We start from the raw sequence: 18,811 nt of genomic DNA on the forward strand, positions 1-18,811 counted from the left end.
AGGGGTTGGGTTGAGGGCCGGAGTTGAGAAGTGATCTAAGCAGAGGGAAGAGTAAAAAGTAATTATCTTTTATTAAATTATCTTTTCAATGGAGTTCCAGGTCACATAGGGTTTTGTAGGTCATTGTGAAGACATTGACTTTGATTCGGAGCTGGATGGGAACTCTTGCAGGGTTTTAATCAGAGGAGTGACATGAACTGACTTAATATTTCTAACAGTCATTAGCACGCTAATGTTAAGACTAGACTCTAGGGAGATGGAGGTGAAAGCAGGACTTTGTATCTTTGTGGACAATTAAAATTAAGTAATCATGGGGGGAATACATATATATTCTGCTCTCCAACACCGGCTTTTCAAAGGATGAAAATCCTTTTACCAAGTCACGTTTTCCTCTTAAATTTCCCAGAGTTTGAATCTAGATCACTTTTCATCAAAATACTCTAGTTGGATTTATTGCTCTGGAAAAAGAAATGGAAAGAACCTATATCCTCAAGGCCTTTTTCTTAACGTGAAGAATTGTTAGTTTTAGCTAAGTTTCCCCAAATGCCTAATAAGATAAGCACTTAGAGAATGCTAAATAATACTATAACAACCTTTAAGTGTTCTTGGTATAAGCCATTCCTAAGAACTTAATTTTCTGACATAACATAGTGTTAGGGAAACTGCTAGTCACCATCTCATTGTACAGATAACGAAATAGGCCCAAAGTTTCACAGCTAAGAAAGGAACTCCGCTCTGTCCAGCTAAAAGCGCTTCACTAGTCATTTCTATCTCAGTTGAGTGTGTTGTGGCTTGTCCTATAGGAAAGCATGTTTTAAAGCATATCCGCAATCTGAATCACCCTCTTCTTCTACACTTCCTTAGGAAATAAACTTCTCTTGCCCTCTTTAAAAAAAAAAAAATGATAGGATGTTTGGTTGGCCTTAATTACAGGAGAAGAGATGAAACAGAAAAAACATAGGGGTGCCTCGGTGGCTCAGTCAGTTGAGTGTCCAACTTCAGCCCAGGTCATGATCTCATGGTTCGTGGGTTCAAACCCCGCATGAGACTATGTGCTCATAATTGGGAACATGGAGCCTGCTTGGAATTCTCTCTCTCTCTCTCTCTCTCTCTCTCTCTCTCTCTGCCTCTGCCTCTCCCCCTCGCCCAGTCACTCTTTCTCTCTCAAAAATAAATATTTTAAAAATTTAAGAAAAATATGTAGAGCTGGGAGTCAAAGTGGAAATCCTACCCTCTTGGATTCATTAGTTCCTGTGTAAGCATAAGGTCCACACCTAAACCACATCATCTGACCATGAACTCAAACCTGAGAGGACAGCTGTGTCTGGCCACCCTGGTGCTAGAAGTTGTTAAAATGATTGGCTTGGGGTCACCTGGGTGGCTCAGTCAGTTAAATGCTTGACTTCAGCTCAGGGCATCATCTTAGGGTTAACAAGTTAGAGCCCCGTGTTGGGCTCTGTGCTGACCACTCAGAGCTTGGAGCCTGCTTTGGATTCTTTGTCTCCCTCTCTCTCTCTGCCCTCCCCCTGTTCATGGTCTCTCTCTCTTCCTCTCTTAAAATTAAAAAAAAAAAAAAAAAGTGATTCACTCAGTGTCAGATGGAGTGAATTGACGTAATCTCCTTCAGCCTGATCTAAGAGAAGTTACAAAAGCTAAGAGACCGAGGCTGTCAGAAAATAAATCAAACATTTACCAACAACTCAAACTACAGTTGCCTCTGATGATGCAGATATCCTTCTGGGGAAAATCGGTCAAATTTGACCTTTAAAAAAACAGGATGATAGGCTAATTATCATCACTGTTTTTTAAAAGTTAATCTGTCAGAATATGAATAAAACAACCTTTAGGGTATTCTAGGGGTGAAAAAAGAATTTAGGGAGAAAGTAACAATGATTTCAAAGAGCCATGCTAGGAGAGAGACGTGGTGGCCCTTCTGGACCTGTTGCAACCTTACGTGAATGTCTCTCCTAAGCCTGATTGTGCCACTTGGGACACGAAGAATGCAAACCCAGGTGGGCAGCTGCTGATCTAAAACCAGGGAAACAAAGCTGAGAAGCTGTCAGCAGCCAGGTTTGCTCGAGAATTCTCAGAGAAGCCTCCATCAGGACTGCCAGGGTGCTTGCTTGAGAGGCGACCAGGCACCGGGAGGGCATGGGGCAGGAGGCACTCACCTGGAATCAGAGCTTTGAGGCTGTGGGGGGACAGGCTCAGATGCTCTTGAGAGGGTGTGGTTGCTCAGGGAGCTGAGACTGTACATCCTCCTGCTACGGCCATGGAAGACTTGCCTTCAGAAGGAGGCTTTGTACTGTCTGCATGTAAAAATTGTTCTGCACAGTCATCTACGTCGCCAAGTATTTTGTGTGTGCACAAAGCATTTTGACCTCACAGAAAAAAAAAATACCCAAGGGCAAAATAGTTTTCACATTTCAAGATAATGTGTTTTCTTACATCTTTCCCTTGACTTGTCTTCATCATTATCGCCGTCATTAAGCTGGATAACTAGTGACCAGGAATGGGTTAGTCCCAAGATGAAGTGGATTAAGGGGAGGAATTTATCAGAATATATATGGGGATATCAGTTAGTCTCTGGGCACCTCCAGAAAAAGGCATTCTCAAGATAGAGTATATTATATATTTAAAAAATATTTCCTTAAACACTAGATTGGAAGTGATTGGCAGGGGGCAGAGGAGAGAAGTAAAGAGACAACTAAAATATTTCATAGTTGACCTTTATTTTTAATCACCCATCTGGGGAGATTAGCCTTTCTGTATTTGTTTCCTGAATTATGTGTATGAATTTGCAAACTTAGAGAACAGGATTTTTTAAACTTAAAAAATTTTTATCACAAATAGCTTTATAGACAAAAAGCATTTTTGCTTTTAAAGCCCTTTATCAAATGGACAAATACAAAATATTAACAATAACACCAAATAATGGTAAAGATCTAGAGCACTCTCATTTTTACTAATGACAATATAAATTGGTACAACCCTTTTGAAAAGCATTTTGTGAAGTATGTCAACAGCCTTACAAGTGTGCATCCTCTTAGTCCAGCAATGATAACTATACTGGCAATATACCTATGAAAATAACTTGAGGGGCACCTGGGTGGCTCAGTCAGTTAAGCAGCTGACTCTTGATCTTGCCTCGGTCATGATCTCATGGTTCATGAGGTCTAACCCCTCTTGGGGCTGTCAGTCCAGAGCCTGCTTGGATTTCTCTCTCTCTTCCTCTCTCTCTGCCCCTCCCCTGCTCACACTCACGTGTGTTCTCTCTCTCTAAAAATAAATAGATGAAAAAATAACTTTAAACATACAGAAAGCCTTATTTAAAATCTGTTTAGGGGCGCCTGCATGCCTCAGTCAAACATTTGACACTTGATTTCTGCTCAGGTCATGATCTCCTGGTTTGTGAGAACAGCCCTGATTTGTCTGTGTGCTGACATTGCAGAGCCTGCTTGGGATTCTCTCTCTCTCTAATTGAAGTTTCAGAAGGAAATAATCAAGAGACTGTGTTAGAAGCAGTAGTTCAAGAGGGATGGCCAAAAGTTCCCAGAAGTTTAAAATACAGATTTAAGAATTCCAAACAATTCCAGGCAATATAAATAATAACTTCTGGATCTAAATTATAGTGAATCTGTCAAACTTTAAAGGCAGTGATCTGTAAAGCAGTTAGAAAGTAAAGATGTTTCTGACAAAGGCACTGTAAATAGCCCAATTGAGTGATTTTTCTACAACAATAATGAAATCCAGAATCCACACAATCCAGACAGTGATATTCTAAAGCGTTAAGAAAAATCAACATACAATGGAATGTGTGGTGAAATTGTCTTTCGAGAGCAAGAGGGGAAAAATAATATATCCAGGCTAAAAGAAGACAAGGTACCAGAATTTACCATCAACAGATTCTTATTAAAGATGATTCTCAATAATGAGCTTCAAGTAGAATACCAAATGGATAGTCACAGGTCCAGAAAGGAATGGTAAGCAAAGATACCTGTGAATACATAGGTAAAACTAAAATATTGAGTACATTAAAAAAATACCAACTACTTTATCAAATTAAAGATAAAACTAAATACTAGACAGTAATAGCCCTACAACTTTAGAAAAGATTGATTCTATCTGAAGCATTCTGATGTCTTTTTATTTGGGAAGAGGGTAAAGGTATCGATTAACATTAGAGTTTTTACATATCCAGGTTAAAGTACTTGGGATAACTACTAAAGGAAAGAATATGGAAAATATAACCTCCAAACTCCTAGAAGGCAAAATGAAAAACAAAGTTAATCACTGTTGAAAAACCCTAATTAGGAATATATATGTGTGTGTACATAACATTGTATAAGTTTAAGATGTACAACATTCTAATTTGATACACTTATATTGCAATATGATTGCCATTGTACCTCTAACTCATCACATAATCATTTCTTCATATCTATTTTCTTAGCAAGTTTACTGTTTATAATAGTTTTGTCTGTAATCACTAGACAAAGATCTGTGTATCAGATCTTTTGGATTTATTAAATTCAAGTATGTATGTATGTATCCTTAAACAACATCTCTCCCATTCTCTCACTCTCCAGCACTTGATAACCACTATTCCCATTATTGTTTTTGAGTCCTGTTTTTTTTGAATTCCACATATAAGAGACATCTGACTTAACTTAGCATAACATCCTCAAGTTCGATCCATGTTGTCCCAAATGGCAAGATTTCCTTTCTCTCAGGGCTGAATAGTATTCCACTGTGTGTGTGTGTGTGTGTGTGTGTGTGTGTGTAAGTTCAAGAGAGGTGGGGGGGAGGGAGAGAGGGAAGGAGAGGGAGAGATCTTTCATCTTTATTCAGCCATCAATAGACACTTGATTTGTTTCCATATCTTGGCTATTGTGAATAATGCTGCAATCAATATGTGAGTTCTTACATCTATTTGGTAACCTGTTTTCATTTCCTTTAGATATATTACCTAGAAGTGAGATTGCTGGATTGTATGGCAGTTCTATTTTTAATTTTTTGAAAAATCTCTATATGGTTTTCCCAGTGTCTGAACCACTTCACAATCCCAACAGTACACATGGGTTCCCTTTTCTCCACATCTTTGCCAATCTTTATTGTCTCCTGTCTTATTGATGGTGGCAATTCTTCCAAGTGTGAGGTGATATTTTATTATGGTTTTTATTTGCATTTCCCTTACAATTAGTAATGTCGAGTGCCTTTTTATGTACCTGCTGGCAACTTGGGTGTCTCCTTTGGAAAAATGTTTATTTAGTGTCTTTGCCTGTTTTTTAATTGTTTTATTTGTTACTGATTTGCAAAAATTCTTTGTAAATTTTGAATATTGACCTCTTATGGTTTGCAAATATTTTCTCTCCGCATGTGTTGCCTTTTTATTTTGTTAATTGCTTTTGCTATGCAGAAAGTTTGATGTAGTTCGACTTGTTGATTGTTTTTCTTTTGTGGTTTGTGGTTTTGTTGTCCTGTCCCAAATATCATTGCTAAGACTGATGCCAGCAAGCTTCTTGCCTCTGTTTTCTTAAAGGAGTTTTACAGTATCAGGTCTTCTGTGTAAGTCTTTGATTGATTTTTGAGTTAATTTTTGTTGAGTGGTATAAGAGTTAAATTTCACTTTTCTGTATGTCATTATCCAGTTTTCCCAATGTCATCTGTTAATGAGACTACCCCTTTCCTCCTTTGATGCTCTTAGCTCCCTTATTAAATACTAGTTGACTGTATATACTGGGGCTTAATTCTGGGCTCTTTATTCTGTTCTAGTGGACTATGTGTCAGTATCATACTGTTGTAATTACAATAGCTTTTTAGTATCGTTTGAAATCAGGAAGTGTGATGCCTCCAGTTTTGTTCTTCTTTCTCATGATTATTTGGCTATTCACAGACTTTTATAGTTCCATACAATATTTATGATTTTTGGCCTGTTTATGTGGAAAAATGCCTTTGGAATTCTGATAGGGATTGTATTGAGTCTACAGATGGCCTTAGGTAACATAGATATCGTAACATAATCCCTTCTAATCCGTGAACATGAATGTGCTTCCACTTGTTTGTGTCTTCTTGGATTCCTTTCAACAAAGTCTTGTAATTTTCATTGTATAAAACTTTCACTTGTTTGGTTAAATTTATTCTTAGGTATTTTTTTGTTTCTAATGCTATTGTGAGTGAGATAGTTTTCTTTTTTTTCTTTTTCAGATATTTCATTTTCAGTATTTAGAAATGCAACTGATTTCTGCATTGATTTTACATCCTGCAACTTTAATGAATTCATTGATTAGACTGAAAAGATTTTCTATGGGATTTTCAATATATAAGATCATACCCTCTGTATATAACAATTGGTACTTCTAACTTTTTAAATTTATTTTTGAGAGGGATACAGAGTGCAAGTGGAGGAGGAAAGCGAGAGAAAGAAAGAAAGTGATTAAGAGAGAGAATCCGAAGCAGGCTCCAGGCTCTGAGCTGTCAGCACAGAACCCGAAGTGAGGCTTGAACCCAGGAACTGTGAGATCATGACTTAAGTTGAAGTTGGATGCTTAACCAACTGTGCCACCCAGGTGCCCTAACAACAACTTTGACTTCTTTTCTGAATTGGATGCCCTTTATTTCTTGGTCTTGCCTGATTGCTCTAACTAGGGCTTCCAGTCCTAAGTTGAATAAGAGTGTGAGAGTGGGCACCCTTGTCTTGTTCCTGATCTTAGAGAAAAAGCTTTTAATTTTTCCTCTGTTGAGTGTAGTGCTCATTGTGGACTTGTCATAGGTGGCCTTTATTATGTTGAGGAATGTGCCTTGAGGGTTTTTATTATGAATGTTTTTTTCAAAAGTTTTTTCTATATCTGTTGAGATGATTATACAATTTTTATCTTGCATTATTAATGTGATATATCACTATTGATTTCTTGTATGTTGAAGAATCCTTGCATCTCAGAGATAAATCCCATTTGGTCATGGTGTACAATCCTAATGAGTTCTTAAATGTCATTTGCCAGTATTTGTTGAGGATTTTGCATCTGNTTTCCTTCTTTGTAATTTTTGGAAGATTTGAGATATACAATTTTGTATATATAAACCACATCTTGGTGATGGACATTGAGGAGGGCACTTGTTGGGATGAACACTGGGTGTTGTATGGAAGCCAGTCTGACAATAAATTATATTAAAAATGTTTTTAAATCAGTTTTTCCCAACTATGGTGACTCCCACTTAATTTTTTCCATCCTTTCACTTTGAATTTATGTCTGTCCTTAAAGCTGAAGTGGGTCTCAACATATTTTGAGGTGTTTTTTTCCTTAGAAATTCTATTTACTTATACTGAGAGTATTAATATTTGACAACTGTCCAGTGAAAGACTGTCACCAAGTCATCATGTCAGGACTCAGAAGAAAGACTTATCACATCTCCAGAATGCCACATCTCCAGAATGAATGTGGTGGTCTGCTGGGTAGTTTCAATGTTCCTTAAAGCACAAGTTGTATCCCCTTAAATTGTGACAATTTGGCTTCATCTAAAAATCAACAGCAGGACAGGTAGCCTGTGTGACCTGGTAACTCTAGGATCACTCTGACGATTCCCTGTCTGGTTTTTAAGTTCTATATGGAGAGGATGTTGTCCAGTCCTCTGCATTCAGTGTAATTTCCAGGGGAGCATAGGCACAGGTCATCACCCATGAGGACCTCAGAGGGATAGCATGCATCTTATTTGTTGTAGAACTAACCCAAATAATTAATTTTCCATTTAGGGAAGCCTGACTAGTAACCTTGAATCCTATCCCCAATGCATCACACAGATTTTTAGCTAGATGCCCCCTCAGTATACCTCTTATTCACATCTGTATTCAACCCACGGAATCCATATTTGATGTGATCTGAGTAGTGTTGCATCATTACATGCTTTCCTGGCATCCTGGATCTGATTCCAAAGCTGTTTGGCTTTCTGCCTCAACTGTTCCAGTTTACTCATCCTTTGTTTACCTCAGAAGTTAACAAGCGAAAACAACATGGAATTTAAAAACACACTTGCAGGGCACCTGGGTGGCTCAGTCGGTTAGGTTAAACGTCCCACTCTTGATTTTGGGTCCGGTCATGATCTTGGGGTTCTTGTGGTCTTGTTTGTTGGGTTTTTGTTTGTTTTTATTCATTCAGCCACTCTGCCTTTTGTTTGGTGACTTCAATTCAGCTACATACAGAGTAGTTATTGATATGTAAGGCCTTAACTATGTCATTTTATTAGTTGCTTTCTGGATGTTTTATATTTTCATTATTTCTTTTTCCCTCTGTTCCTGCTTACCTTTGTAAATTTGTTCTGTTGTGGTATTGTTTCCTCTGTCTTTTGTAGATCTAGATTTTTGCTTTGTAGTTACCATAGGGCTTACATAAAACCACTCATTTTAGGCTGGTACCAACATGTCTTTGATTGCCTATAAAAACTCTACCCTTAAACCCCTCCCTTTTATTTATCTGTGCCACAATATACCTCTTTTTATGCTGTGTATTTATTAACAGCTTATAGTAGCTATAGTTATTTTTACCACTCTTCCTTTAACCTTTAATTTTTTTAAATGGGTTAATATACCAATTTTATTGGTAAATAAATATTTATATATTGCTAAATATCCTGATAAAGAGTTATAATTTTCTAATTCTGACCATTTTTCACCTTTACCAGTGTGTTGTCTACTTTCATATGTTTTCATGTTGCTCATTAGCAACTTTTACTTTCAGCTTGAAGAACTTTTTTTATCATTTTTTGCAAGGCACATCTAGTGGTGGTGAATTCAGTCAGCTTTTGTTTGTCTGGGGAGGCATTTATTTCTCCTTCATGTATGAAGGATAACTTTGCCAGATAAAGTATTCTTGGCTGGCAGTTTTTCTTTCAATGCTTTGAGTGTGTAATTCTGCTCTCCTGGCCTGTAAAGGTTCTGCTGAGAAATCAGCTGATAGACTAATGGGGGTTCTTTTGTAGGTTTTACACTTTTATTCCCCCCTGACTTCCACTAAGATTCTTTATTTAGGGGTGATTATTGACAGTTTCATTATAAGGTGTCCTCGAGGTCTTTTTGCATTGAAGTAATAGGCTAGTCTATTAGTTTTGTGAACCTCTATGTCCAAGTCTTTCTCCAGGTGTGAGAAGTTCTCAGCTATTATTTTTTTTTTTAAATAAACTCTGATCCCCTTCTCACTCTCTTCTCTTTGTGGACTTCTGATTATTCTGATGTTTGTCTTTTGATGAAGTCTCCTAGTTCATGTAATGTAAAACGATTTTTCAAAGCAAGGGAACATTAGACACAAAGATTAAAATCGTGTTCTCTCTAGACAGGATAAGTGGGCCTGTGTCCAAAAGGAACACACAGAATTCTAGGATTGGCAATGACTTTTGGCAATGACTTCTGTCTTCTAGTGTGGATGGTGGGCACATACCACTTGGATTACCATCCTTTATAACTTTAAGTAGTTTCATAAGTATCATTTTACAGGTATTGAATATTTAACAGAAAGTACAGTGTAAGAGTTTCATAGAGAATTCCATATCCAATACAATTAGAATTATATAAACAAAAATATAAATACTAAAGACAAATATACCAAAATGCCTTCTAAAAATGCATTTAAGGATTAATGAATAGAGAAAGGGTTAACATTAAGCAGGGAGAAAGAAGGGAGCCTTAGGGAGGCCGACTTCAGCCAAGTAGGAGGCTGACTGAGCAGCAGGGCCTGAGCGGGGGGCGGGGAGGAAGAGGGTAAAGGTATTCTGCCCAGGCTAGATGCCACGCAGGAAGTCTCACAAACTTTCTGCTAAAGTCCCGATAAAATGTCAGAGACCGAAATCCTCAGCGGGTACCCAGTCAGGACCCCTCTCACTCTTGAGAGCTTTATACATTCCCTCAATAAACTCTATCACTTTGCTCACTCTGTTGTCCACAAGATTTCTCCTTTGACTCTGTGAGGCAAGGACCAGCCTCTCTCTCACCTTCCTGTAACAGTAGACCAAGCGGGAATTTTTTGCTCTACTTACTTTTCTGTATTCTATGAATTTTATTCAATAAGCATGCATTAATATTAAAAAGTGAGATTGTTTTAGATCATTCTATGATGTCACTAAGTCTAATATTTAGAAGATTGCATTTACTTTCAAAGCATCAAAACAATGTGCACAAGAGTAGGAATTATGAGTAGCCTCTCTGAGTGGCCTTTCTGAATATTAGTAGGGAGGGGGGTATGTTCCTTCCCTACTGAAGGGTCGATGACCCTGCTAGAATCCCATGAAATGTTGACTTTGAGAGACCCTGCCGCTCAGATCCCACAACCAGTCCACTTGAGAAGTCTAGTAGCTCATGTCTCAAGAGAACTCCCGCATCCATTCCTCCTCCCATCCTCAATAAATCCGATTTAGAGTAACCATGCTGCTCTTATTTACCCTTTTGAAATTATGCTGTGTTCACTTATACAAATTCTTCCCACCTCTGAAAATACTTTGGTTTATTCACTGATTCCAAAAGCCTGTAGGGCGCCTCTCCACCCCAATGCCTGTGCCATGCTTTTCCTTCCAGCTTTTTCCCACACATCCATCCTTCCGGGACCAGTTTAAACTCTACCTTCACAGAACAACTGATGTCTTCATCCTCAGAACTTCTATCATTGTCCTTTGTTCTTTGCTGCTTTGAATTGAAAGCACCAATATTTTTTGTAAGTTCTTTTTTAAAAAATAGACTTTAAAGAGCAGTTTGAGATTCATGGCAAAATGGATTTATTTCCATATACTCGCTTATCCCACACATGTGGAGTCTCTGACATTATGAACATCCCCTATTATAGTGGTCCATTTGTTACAACTGATGAACCGACAGACACATCATTATCACTCAAAGTTCATAGTTTACATTACGGGTCACCCTTGGGGTTGTATGTTCTCTGAGTTTAGATAAATGTATAATGACCTATATTCACCATTGTAGTATCCTGCAGACTAGTTTCACAACCCTAAAAATTCTCTCTTCAGCACCTATTCATCCCTTCCTCCCCCTGGCCACTGGCCACCACTGATCCTTGTACTGTATCCATAGTTTAGTCATATAGTTGTACTTATACATCGTGTAGCCTCTTCACATTGGCTTTTATCACTTGGAATATGCATTTAAATGTCCTTCCTGTCTTTTCATGGATTGAGAGCTCATTTTCTTTTAGCTCTAAATAATATTTCATTATCCAGATGCACCACAGTTTATTTACCCAATCATCTACTGAGAACATCTTGGTTGCTTCCAAGTTTTGGCAATTATGAACAAAGCTGTTATAAATATTCATGTGCGTATTTTTGTGCGGACATAGTGTAACTCCTTTGGGTAAATACCAAGAGGTGTGATTATTGGAAGCATGTTTAGTTTTGTAAGAAGCTGCCAAACCATCTTCTAAAGTGACTGTACAATACTTGCATTCCCCCTGCAATTAATGAGAGTTCATATTGCTCCACATCCTGGCCAACATTTGGTGTTGTCAGAATTCTGGATTTTGACCACTCTAATAGATGTGTAGTGGCATCTTATTCTAATTTGCATTTCCCTGACTACAGACGTTATGGGGCATCTTTTCACATGCTTATTTGCCATCTGTATAGCATCTTCTAAGCTATTTTTAAAGTACCTTCTCCTACCTAGTTTTGGCTATCAACCTCTAAGTATTCAATTTCACCCAACTACTCATAATTCCCAGCCCAGCTAACTCATCGGTGCCTGTCTTTTTCATGCTTTACAATGGCATTTCTATATCCATCAGGAGAATTTTGAGATTCTGAGATTTCCTGTGAGATGTACTTCAATTTCAGGTTAGCCTTTCAGAGTCAGTTCTACACAATTTGTTCTATTACTGGAAATAGAATGAAGACCAGTATAGGGAACATAGCCTTGACTCATCTAGAGAGTAAGGACCACAGGAGAACAGCCCACAGGATGGTGTGATGGAAAAAACATGCGGGAAAATAAGGATTAAATTTCAGGATGGGTACATAGTCCCTTATTTAAGATCTTGCGAATATACTTGCTCACTGAGTGTCGTGACCTTCCTCAGCACAAGCCAGAAAGAAGCATTTCCCCCCATAGCCCTGAGTAGCCTTTCCCAGGTGCTAGGACGAACTGGCATAGGTGTTCTTGGAAGACTGGATTTAGGGCGATCTCCTGAATTAATTGTTGACTGGGTTGTTAAAGAAGGAAAAATGAAAATAACTCCTTCCCAAATACTACTAGCTCCCTTTGGAGTTCAGTTACTGTCAAGAAGACTTGTCCATGGCTGGGTAGTACCTTAAATGGCTAATATCCAACTCCTTTACCAAGTGCTGGACCTGAGTCCAAACTCAAAATGTCATCAACAAGGGAAGACCATGAATTGGTATGAGATCTTTTTAGGCAGTCAGATAAAACTTTTCAATTGATGATTTAAGGAAATATTTGGTGGTAGAATATCTGGCCAAAAAACAGTTGTTCTGAAGGTCCTGCACCCTGACCAATTTAATACCACTTTCATATACAGCTACACACCATAGAATGCATTGATCTTTAGGAGAAAATACATTTCCATCTGTTCTACCCATTAGTTAAAGAACATATAAGAATAATCATAATGAGAAAGGGAGCCTTTTGCCATTCTCTTTTAAATAATTAATGGCATAAATCCATCAGCTTTCTTGAGTGAGCATGTGCTCAGTAAAAGGGACCTCAGTCGCCTCCTTTTTACTGTTCTGCCACCGAAGAGAGGCGGAGCTGAGAAGTCATTTGCTGTTACCCGTGTCATTGTATCTGAAATAGCTTGGAGCTGTCAAGCTCCCCATCACGGTACTGCAGTGGGGTCACAGCTGTCTTTGACCATTAGAAATAATTCTTGCTCCTGTCGGTAGTTTAGAATTTTTTTATTTAATTTTTTTCTGTTTTGGTATAATACAGAATGTTGTTAAATTGTTATACATAGACCAGGGTGCTTTTTAAAATGTGGAAGACTGGAAGGAAAATACTTTGTATGGCTTTGCTAATCTGTCTAGGTCTCGCTGTCACACACAAAGCATGCCTGCTTCCTGCGGGGGAAATTATTGGACTGGAGCGTTCAGACTTGGGCAGAGCCCTGTGCCTGAGTCGCTGCACAGGACATGCATTTTCAGTGAAGGAGAGTCAGAAGAGGGAGGGCAGTATTACACTATGACCAGGTATTGTAACCTGCTATCTATTTTGCAGTCCATCTTCTTTTCACCAAAAGCACTGTTTAGAAATTGATGGGTAGGATTTACCAGGCAGGAGAAGGGGAATAGGTGAATGGAAAGATAAAGTTGTCCTTTCTAACATTAGTCTTGAGGAATGTATGGGTTTGCTGATAAGAGGTTTATTAAGTTTCTTACCTCCATTGCCCCCTTTAACCATCCTGTGAAATGGGTAGGACATGCCTTCTTTTGCAAATGAGAACACTGAGGTGTTGTAACTTGCCTGGAGTCCTAGAATGGTAGTTGTGCTGAAGGCAGCTTCCATCCTCAACCTTCCAACTCTCCATCCACTGCTTCTTACACTAGAACATCCTGCCTTTCTCTATTTTGGATTCTCTCAGTCATGAATGTAAATGTTCTAGCCGTGAACTTACGTAAACACTTTTAGAGTAATGAGATGTACCACGTAACCATCCCAGGCCAACTCAGAGCAACCAGTTCCATAAGGTTAGTTTTCACTGTGGAAGGAAAACCGTTTCAGAGTCTGCCCATTCGCTTCCCCCTTCCTCTCTAACCTTCTTTTCTTTACTTGGGGATGATGTATTGTTCAAAGGAGGCCTTCCTATTTACAGTACTTCTCCATTTCTCTATTTGGGAACAACTTTGAGCTCAATCCATTCCACTTGTTTTTGTGAATATTGGTTGCATCCTTTCTTGGGTTTTGGCTTTCCACTCTGTTAAGGTTCTTACTTAACCATAGAGCCTGCCCTTCTGCTTAAAGTCTGACCTGGTCTAGACTTTGCTATGAATATGGTAGTTCATTGATACTGACCCCTCCATGCAACACGGTTGGAGGTAGCTCACGCCAGCCTCAACCCACACAGCGCTGTTCCTTCATTTATCTCTTGTATTAGTTAGGTACGTGTATGGCCTTCCTCTGTTCAACTACAAGATCCACACAGACAAGGGTGTATTTCTTTCTGATTCTCCTTAGAGTACCTAGCCCAGTGTCTGAAAACAGAGCAGCTAAAGAGCAAGCATTTGCAAAAAGAAGAATTCCATCTCTTTGGCATTTTAATATCCATTTTCCAGCCATTCTCCAGTTTCAGGATCCAGAGTTATAGGGATCCCACTGGCTTCAGATTGCTGTTGTTTTATCCACAGGTATGAGTGCTATACCCAGCTCATTTCTAAGCTCTTAACAACATTTAGCATCTTATCGATCATTAAGGCCACATGGCTTAGATATGCTCATAATGTAGCAGGATTCTCGCACAGAGAATCGTGACACCGAGGCTTTTATTTCCAGGAAGAAACTTTATTGCAGCCGGTATCACTCAGTTGGGTTTGTACCCAAAGAACTGAGCCCTGAACCCCACGTGGTGTGGTTTCTTATATATTTTTTTTTATTTCTTTGTCTTCCATATATGATAACACACACACATGCAGTCTGATTAAAGTGGTCTCATGTAACAACGTCGTGAAGGATGTCGTCACATACACGAATAGCAAGGTTGCCTTGAGATGTTCTTTTTTTTCCTTAGGGAGAAGACCCTACCACAATAATTACAGGATTCCCTCCCTATAATGTGATTAGTAGATCAGAGTTTTTGATCCTTAACATATAACTACACAAATAAGTGTTTTCAGAATTGTTTCCCAAACTTGTACTTATAGAAGTTTGTATACTATTTATATTCTCATTTCCAGAGCCTGTGAGATCTTCCTATATTCAAGCATCTTGATGTTCCACTATGAATTTAGTGTTTTATGTAAACGTGTAGATTATAAATTATTCCCCTCTATGGGCAATTTATCAAATTGAAATGTTAACAAAGAAAAATTATGGATTCCAGATAATATCAGGGCTCAATTCCTCCCTTAATGCACCCATTCTTCCTTCCTATTCACCTGAGACTTGGGAAGATGGGTTGTCTCTGACACCTCAGAAAATGGCAACTCCGTCTCTCCTAATTATACCCACCTACAGCATTCCTTTCATTGTATCCTTATATTAAATAAAGACAGTTCTAGTCTTGTTTCTTGTCTTGAGTAAAAATAAATAGTCTTAGTGACTTGGATTTGTAGAAATTTCTTAACTACTCCAGTCCAAATCTTCATGATAGAGAATGTATCTGATAATTGTTAGCACTATTTTTGACAGATGTTCAATATGTAATAATGATCTGCTGCTTTGACTAATCCAGCCAAATCAACAGCTTTAGACAAAATCCAAAGGCCAGTTTGGGAGCACTGCCAATATCTCTTCCAAGGGATTTTAACAATACAAATCCTCAAATAAAAGAGAGAGGGAGGGAGGGAGGCAGAGAGGAGAGAGAAATGTGAGTCATCAGGCTATTTACAGAAAACCAAGCAGGATATNGTGGGCTCAGTAAACACTGGTGTGCTGCATCTTCATCATGTGTGTCAGACTACTTCCTCCCTTCCCTTCTCCTTCTTTGCCTTTCCTTTCAAGTCTGAGTTTAAGTTTCAAATCTGCAAGACCGTCACCTGTGAAGCCTCAAAATGCGAGGGAAATAGAAGAAAGGAGCTGAAGTCTGTACAGTTGATAAGAGCGATTTCCGAATCTCTGTCCAGTAAACTAATTGAATTGCCAAATTGTTTAGTTGTCTTACCATCCAAGGCTAATGGATTAAGAAAGGATAGGCCAGGGGCGTCTGGGTGGCTCAGTGGGTTGAGTGACTTCAGTTCAGGTCATGATCTGGTGGTTCATGAGTTTGAGCCCCAAGTCGGGCTGTGTGCTGACAGCTCAGAGCCTGGAGCTGACAATTCAGAGCCTNAAGTCTGAGTTTAAGTTTCAAATCTGCAAGACCATCACCTGTGAAGCCTCAAAATGCGAGAGAAATAGAAGAAAGGAGCTGAAGTCTGTACAGTTGATAAGAGCGATTTCCGAATCTCTGTCCAGTAAACTAATTGAATTGCCAAATTGTTTAGTTGTCTTACCATCCAAGGCTAATGGATTAAGAAAGGATAGGCCAGGGGCGTCTGGGTGGCTCAGTGGGTTGAGTGACTTCAGTTCAGGTCATGATCTGGTGGTTCATGAGTTTGAGCCCCAAGTCGGGCTGTGTGCTGACAGCTCAGAGCCTGGAGCTGACAATTCAGAGCCTGGAGCCTGCTTCGGATTCTAGGTCTTCCTGTCTCTTTCTGCCCCTTTCCCACTCATGCTCTGTCTCTCTCAAAACTACTAAAAAACAATTTTTAAAAAAAGGACACTTTTGTTTTCTGTCCATTTTCATGCCTGAATTGGAAAACTAAAAGTGGCCCTGTGATTTGTTATGTAAGATATTACAAATTATGTACATACCAGAGAAGCATTAATAGTCTAAGGATTCAATTCTAGCGTTCCTCATCTACTCTAAGGGACAATGTTTTTTCTATTTTAAAACACCGTGTTTTTTCCTGCATACTTATCATATTGTCATTTATAAATTTCATTTAACGTCTGTCAAACCTCACTAAATTGTAAGTGACACAAGGAAAGAAACTGGCTATATCTTGCCCCAGCTCTTAGAAAAATGCAGTCACATGGTAGGAACTCAGTAAAAGGCTTGTGGAAAGAAAAAAAGATGGAGGTAAGAAGATACTAATGTGGAAAGAAAGAAGGAAGGAGGTCAAGAGAGGACCCAAAAGATGGGAAATACTTTTCGCCTTTCTATTTCTATATTTCTTCTTTAGAAGCCTCTCTAAAAGCCTTAACTTTGAGATGCTAAAATAAACTCTTAACTAAATGAAAAGAATAAGGAGGAGGAGTGAGGAAAAGGAGAATCTACGTTGACAATATAGGATTGATATCACTGAACAGTGTCCAACGACGTTTATGAGCTGGTGTGCACACCCTTGGTCTTAAAATTCATTTTATAAAGAAACAGTGGAAATGGAAATATTTCATCCAGAATAAAGTAAGTTTTAGCCTCTGCAGAGACCATACCCAGAGAGCTTAAAATTATCCTTGAATGTCTTGATCTTATCCCAGGCATTTGGAATGAGACTCTGTATTTGGGAGTGCAAGGCTTTTAACCTTGATCAGATCACTTTTATTCACATCCCTCCTTAGATCAAGTATGAGAATACTCACTATGCAAGATTACATGAGGTGGTGAGAACACATTTTTAATGTGAAAGCAAAATAGCGGATACAATGAATCCTGTGGGATTTATGATAACCAATGATGATAATACCTCAAGTGCAGAGCAATTAACAGTTTCAAAATTGTTTATATTGTTTAACCCTTAATAGGATTGATTAATTTTACTACTTAAGCCTTGTGAAAGATTATTCCAAAAGGAACTATGCATAATTTACAAGAAAGACTCAAAATAGAGTGTGGAGGCTATTGAGGAAGAGGTCAGGTAGGGGTCTATGTATGTTTCCTGTTTCAGCCCTCAGAACAGGGAGAGCTTTTGACCTTTGTCAAGTGCAACTGATCACCTCCTAGAAAACATCCTTCTACTCTGAACTAAAATGGAGATAATGTAATATATGTTAGCTATATAGACATTCTGTATTAGTCAGTTTAACCCTGCCAGGCCCAATCGTAATTCTTTCAAAGTAACTTTTGTAACCTTGTTGGTTTTGCCTTTGTAAACTTCCACTCCCACCCACCCCACCCGCTTGCAATTGAGAGCACACTTTTTTGATTTTGTCCAACTCTGGGTCTCCAGAATTACAGTCTCTAAGGAAGGCCTCCAATAAACACTTTAAAACCTTGTTGTCGTCTTTGTTAAAACATTTATCAGGATCAATTTATCCTGATATATAATATAATACTTAACCTGGGAGTGAAGATTTATCGACCACGTAACATTGGTAAAGTTCCTTCTCTATCCCTTAGTTGTTTTATTTCCCTTAAACTATCATAAAAGATTTATCAAAGAATATATAGGATAACACATGGAAAGTACTGTTTAATAAGTGTTAACCATTATTAGTGTCATTATTATTTAGAACACAGGCATCACTAACTACAATTTGCAGATCATAAAAAAACCTCCAAAAGTTAAATGAGTTCATTGCCTCTGAAGTGGTAGTCCAGAACTTTCATTTCTAATTCTGAAACCAAAATACTTTGTACTATGCCAATTCTACTCTGAGCTGCAGTTGACTTTAAGACCTCACTTCGAGGATGTGTGGCTCCTTTGGGATCCCCCTCATTACAGGATCCCAGGGACAGTGACTTGGTGTGGAGCCAAGGCATTGAGCCACCAGCAACAGGGTCCTGCACAACAGGCCTGCCGAGGAGGTCACTCAATATCAGCTGCTTCCCAAAGCCTCCAGAGAGCCTGACACTTTGGCTTTCCTTCATTTTAGTTCCTGTCAATTTCAAAAGAGACAAGTTTCTAGGGCTGAAATTGATGTGTTTGTGTGACTATTCCAGGCTGCTGAAATTGACAGAGGCCGAAACTGATGAAAGTATCCAATTTGTCAATTTCAGCAAAGAGACTGCTTTGAAGGCAGAGATTGACTAAGCCTGTACCTTTCCTGCCTGATCAGAAAATTTAATTTTTCCCACACTTTAAAAAAAAGTTTTGTGTTTACTCTCAGAAAATATTTTGAACGGTCTTTCTAGACACTCCCTGAATTGGCCTGACAGTTTAAACAGAT

At 38.6% G+C, this 18,811-nt stretch overlaps 1 pseudogene; it reads right to left on the bottom strand.

The window, feature by feature from the left end:
* Window positions 1-7,380: 7,380 nt before the first annotated feature.
* Window positions 7,381-7,971, bottom strand: LOC144231803 (guanine nucleotide-binding protein subunit beta-4 pseudogene; annotated as a pseudogene).
* Between the last annotated feature and the right edge of the window lie 10,840 nt (window positions 7,972-18,811).

The sequence above is a fragment of the Crocuta crocuta genome, unplaced genomic scaffold, assembly GCF_008692635.1.
Source record: "Crocuta crocuta isolate KB4526 unplaced genomic scaffold, BGI_CrCroc_1.0 scaffold102, whole genome shotgun sequence".
NCBI lineage: Eukaryota > Metazoa > Chordata > Mammalia > Carnivora > Hyaenidae > Crocuta > Crocuta crocuta.